We start from the raw sequence: 6,000 nt of genomic DNA, 5'->3' as shown, positions 1-6,000 counted from the left end.
GCCAGGAAGCGTAGTTTAAAAAGACAGAGCCAGCAGAGATTGCTCCTCAGAGGGGTTGTTAATTTCATCTTCACCTCCCTGAAGTCTGTCAATTTCTCCTCTCTGCTTTAAAATTGTATGGGGTTGCAACCTGAGGGCAGCGAGGAATGAAAATAAGCTGTAACTGCCTTCCAGAGCTGGGCTTGGTCCTGTAGATGTTATAATGGGCTGAAGTTTCCCTTCTGGCATTTCACAGCTCCTTCACACAGCTCCAGTGTACGGCAAAGCCTTTGCCCTGCCGCCAGCTCTGTCTTTTTCAACTCCCTGTCCCAGCTACCATTGCATCTCCCAATACGTGTTCTTCACGTGTCAGATGTCTCATGTAGAGAGACTCTATGTCCTGTGGCAGGGGCCCCACCATGTTAATTAAAAAAAGTTGGTCATTTTTAGTAGACATGTGCATTTATTTGGTTATTAATAACAATAATTGCAAAAATGAAGTGTTTCATAATTACAGTAATTAATATGAAATCTAAACAAATTTCTTACCTAAACAGCCTGTAATGAAAGAAACCCATGATTTTCTTTCATTTTGTTTAGGAGCTTTTGCTTTTGTCTCTGCTGTGTTTTCCTAATAAAGACATAGGGCCAAGCTACAAGTGACGAATGACTCAGGTTGGACACTTGTCAGCTTCCCTCTAGGGGTGTGCAAGGAAAAAATTTTTGGCATTCTTGTTTCGGCTTTAGCCGAAACAAGAATCTCTTTCGGATAAAGCCGAAACAGTTAGCCATTTCGGCTTTCGGCTTTCAGCTTTGTTTCGGCTTTCTTTCTGCTTTTTTCAATGGGAAAATGCCTCCATCTTCCCGGACGCCTGGAGGAGGCATTTTCCCACCGAATCAGCCCAAAATTGGTGGAGACCTTCCTCTAACCCCTCTCTAACATCCCCCCAAGGTTCAGACAGATTGGACTTTGGGGGGCCATAACATGGCCCCCCAAAGCAGGTCCCCCTATCCTCCCATAAGAAAGCGAAGGGTGAGCATATTGTTAGCATGCTGCTGCTCATCTTTCTTCATTATTTCCTATGGGGAAAAAATGAAGAGGCAGGCTTCCTTTGCCAGGGGTGGCATTTTGCATGCAAAATGCCCCCCAACCCTCTGGGGCCCTTCTCCCACCCTTTCACCCACCCCCCACCAAGGCTCAGCCTGCTCCCACTTGGGGGGGCATTTCATGGCCTCCCCAAGTAGGTGCTCTGTTCTCTACCACTGACAGCTGGGGGAGGCTTGTCTTGCCAGGGGTGGCATTTTGCATGCAAAATGCCCCCCTACCCTCAGGGGCCCTTCTCCCACCTTACCCCCCACCCCCCACCAAGGCTCAGCCTGCTCCCACTTGGGGGGGGGGGCATTTCATGGCCTCCCCAAGTAGGTGCTCTGAGCCCCCAAAGTCCACCCCTTACAGCCTCACACAAACCAAATTCCCCCCCAGCTGCCACACACAGACCCAAATTCCCACATTAGCCCCTCACAGACCCAAATCCCCACATTAGCCCCTCACAGACCCAAATCCACCCCCAGCAGCCCCACACCCATAACCCCAGGAACAGGCTGGCAAAGGCCAGCCCTCTCCCTTTGTTCCCTATGCTGGGAACTTCTAAACTCTCTTTCCCTGGGCAATTCTGCACAGCCCAGGGGTGCCACAATGGTGGGCACACTTCTGAGTGCCAGCTGGTCCCTGTGAAAGAGCACCTGAACCACAGACACCCTCCCTCAAATTCCCCCACCACCTACAGAGATGGCTGGCCAGCCAGCCCCATTGTTCCCTATGATGGGAACCAACTGCACAACAAAGAATAAAACATGAACAACACAAAATAAAGTTTTTTAAAAATTATTTTCTCCCCTTCAAAGTACAAGTAGGCAAAGCATTATGACACATTACACCAGCAGTCCCCCACACAGAAAAATAGCACAACTCACTTAACACCAGAGAATCACAAAGCACAATTCCTGTCAAAAACACTTTATTTCTTGAACAGCTTTAGGTTACACAGCAGGGGGGCACACCAAAGGGCATGGCAGCAGTATCTTACACAAAAATAACACAACTCACTTAACATCAGAGAATCACAAAAGCACAATTCCTTTCAAAAACACTTTATTTCTTGAACAGCTTTAGGTTACACAGTAGGAGGGCACAACAGGGCATGATAGCAGTGTACTACACAAAATAATACAACCCCTTTCACCATTTTTGACAGCAATTGTGTTTGGGTGATTCTCTGATGTGAAGTGAGTTGTGTTATTTTTGTGTAGTACACTGCTTTCATGCCCTGTTGTGCCTTCCTACTGTGTAACCTAAAGCAGTTAAAGAAATAAAGTGCTTTTGACAGCAATTTTTGGGGTGATTCTCTGATGTTAAGTGAGTTGTGTTATTTTTCTGTGTGGGGGACTGCTGGTGTAATGTGTCATAATGCTTTGCTATTTTTTTGCTATTTTTTGCTATTATTTTGAAACCCTCTAAATACAAGAAGCTGAACCAATTGAAAGCCTCTTCCTAGAAGGGTGTCTTTGCCTGTGACCTGCTTATCTTTGGGTAAGATACTTTCTTGGATTTGGTTAATTGCTGTCTTTTAATGATCTATGTAGTTATAATGAATTGTATGATTTTCTGTTGATTGGGCTGATATTAAGAATTAATAATCATGTTTTAATTAAGCGTTAGAATGGAAGCAGAGATTCTGTACTTATGTACAGTACCTGATAATGGACTTAAAACATTATTTGTGGTGTACCTCTTGCCAGGAATTACATGATTTGATATACAAAAGCTAACTAGGGCTTCTTAAGTGCATGCCTCTATCTGAATTAGGAAAGGCCAGAGTCATCCAGAACAATAAGGAGGAAAAGCAGATAAGGATATTTTAAACCATAAAGAATAGATTAAATGAAAAGTTATCACAGTAATTTCTGTGTGATTAAAACTCTACTATTGAACAAAAGTAGAAGAAAGCACCAGGAGCCGGGGTGTAAAATAGATTTCCACAGCAGGCAAGACTCCTTGGTAGTTGCCTGGTGAAGTATATGACCTGTGGATTGGACCTTTTGCACCATCTCTTTAAATAAGTCATTTGATTATTGGAGTGGTATCTAACTTTATTGCTATCTTATGTTCCATCTCAGGTTCTTATATGGAACCTTATATGGAAGGGGTCTGTATGGCTCCTTCCAACTCTATAGTTCTATGATTCTATTCTATGAAATAGGCACTAGCACTTTGTGTACAAACATAGGAATGATTTTGAAAATTGTTTACATAGCACTCTTGCACTTTAACTTCACATAAGATCTAAGGTGGTATGGAATGAGGCTGCTTCGTGATCCCTGGGATAGTTTGGCATACTGTATTGTTTTAATTAATTTTAGTAACCTATATAAACTGTGATAAGGGACTTAATTGTTTATTCATTGTGACGGCCTATGGCTATAGACAATAAACTCTTTTGACTTTGACTTTGACTTTAACTTCATATACTTAAAGCATTGTATAGAAGTCTTTAGATGCTTGCCTTAAGTTTGTCACCTGACTAGTATGGTTGAATATACCACTCCAGCCTCACATGTAAAAAAATTTGTATAAGAAAACATTGTTATAAATATTGACATAAATAATTCTATCATTTGGTTTTTGATTTACAACTTTGGAAACAAACATAGGCTGTTTCCACATGTTGTTAAAGCAACAGTCTACTTACTCAATGCTGGCGGGTTTTTTTACAGATTCCAGATGCCTCCGATTTCAAAGTGGAAGCAGGCAGTTTGTCTTTCGTCTGATCAGCATCCTTGACCCGGCACAGAAAAGAGCGAGAAAATCTGGTCTCAGAAAAGACGCTGATCAGATTAAAGACAAACTGCCTGCTTCCGCTTTGAAATCGGAGGCATCTGGAATCTGTGGGAAAAAAACGCCAGCATTGAGTAAGTAGCCCGTTGCTTTAACAACATGTGGAAACGGCCACCGTTAGCTTGTCACGGCTGATTTTTGTACTTTTGTTGTATTTACCGTGATTCTATCTTCCTTTCATTGAACTCCCGGTCTGGCAGGGTATAGGGGGAGGAATCCATGTGAACGAAAACCCTCATTCATTTTTGCCTTGCACTTCCTCCAAGGAGTTCAGGGCAGCTTAAATGGTTCCCCTTTTGTTTCCTTTATCCCACAATAAGACTGCAAGGTATGGTGGACTAACAGTGCAAAACTAAATCTTAGACTGGAGTAGCTCTGCTTAGGATTGCACAGTAAGAGAGAACAATGGACCATAAAGGGATGTGAAGCGCTGCAACCATGATGCCACCTTAGCAACCTTGATACTTGCAGACACAGTACAAAATGTACCCGAACTCCATGTGTTCTTTTTCATACTGCATGTACACATTCATTCCACATAATATTTTATGAATAGAAGATTTATTTAATTAAAACAAACTTATTTCCCACAGCAAACACAGAACAAAACAAATCAAACTGTGATCACAAACTTCATTCTCCTGGGATTCAGTGATCACCCAGAGCTTCAGACTCTTCTCTGCCTGGCTTTTTTCACAATCTACATGCTTACTGTGGCTGGCAATCTCATCATGGTGGTGCTGGTTGTCAGTGATGTGCATCTCCACACCCCCATGTATTTCTTCCTTGGGAACCTGTCCTGCCTGGAGATCTGCTACACATCAACCATCCTGCCCAGATTGCTTTTCAGTCTGCTGACGGGAGATTGAACTATTTCTCTTCATGGCTGCATTGTACAATATTTCTTCTTTGGGATCTTAGCATCAACAGAATGTTATCTCTTGGCTGTGATGTCATATGATCGATATTTAGCCATATGTAAACCATTGAGGTACATGTCACTCATGAATAGCAGAGTCTGCCTCTGGCTTATTACCATCTCTTGGATGAGTGGTTTGCTGAATATCAGTATAATAACATCACTGTTGTTTAAGCTATTGTTCTGTGGCCCCAATGAAATCAAGCATTTCTTTTGTGATCTAGCCCCTGTGTTAAAACTCTCCTGCAGCAATACTCACTTAGTGGAACTTGTAATTTTCATCTTTGCCTCAATAGACACCATTCCACCCTTTCTCCTTACCCTGATCTCATATATGTGCATCATCATCAACATCCTTCAAATGAAGTCCACAGCCTCAAGGAAGAAGGCCTTCTCCACTTGTTCCTCCCACCTTGTCGTAGTGACACTTTTCTACGGGTCTCTGATTTGTGTCTATTTACTTCCTGAAGCTAATACAATGAAGGTGCTTCATAAAACCTTCTCCCTATTCTATACCGTCTTCACTCCCATGCTCAACCCTCTTATATATAGTCTGAGAAACAGAGAGGTCAAGGCTGCCCTTTATAGAACTACCACCAAAATTGTCAATGTAGCACATTCCTTAGCCTTCTGATGGCAATAGATCAATCTTTCTATAACATTTCAATATTGTTGGGATTATAGTTTGGATCATACTAATGATATGACACTCGGAAGTGGTGGAAAGTGCTATCAAGACACAGAGGTTTGGGAACTACTGCAGCCCACACAGGGAGTTTGGCAATCATACCTCCCACCTCCCTCCAGATTCCAGAATCTTCTTTCTCTTCCTGAATTTGTAGAAAGCCTAGTTAAAAATATCTCTCCAAGATATGGCTACCCTTTGAGGTGCATGGCATACCCTCTAATTTTCAATTGCAATGTAATTTTTTAGTAGGATTATATTCTGCTAAAAGGGCAGAGTTGGCCTTCAGTTTCTCTCACTTGCATACACAGTTAGGTGTTCATTTAAGTCCTCACATCTGCAATGAAGACAATTTCCCTCAGAAGCAACAGTCCTCTGGGTTTCATATGCTCCCCTAAGGACAAGTGTTTATTCTCCTTTCACGTCTGTGACTTCAGCAAAGCAATATTTGAACTCAATCGCTACAATGCTTCCTCCCTCCAGATGGGTAAAGACAGTGCATTGTGTAAAGGTGTAGAGAAT

Source organism: Eublepharis macularius, chromosome 12 (assembly GCF_028583425.1).
Source record: "Eublepharis macularius isolate TG4126 chromosome 12, MPM_Emac_v1.0, whole genome shotgun sequence".
NCBI lineage: Eukaryota > Metazoa > Chordata > Lepidosauria > Squamata > Eublepharidae > Eublepharis > Eublepharis macularius.
This window is presented reverse-complemented; position numbering follows the sequence as displayed.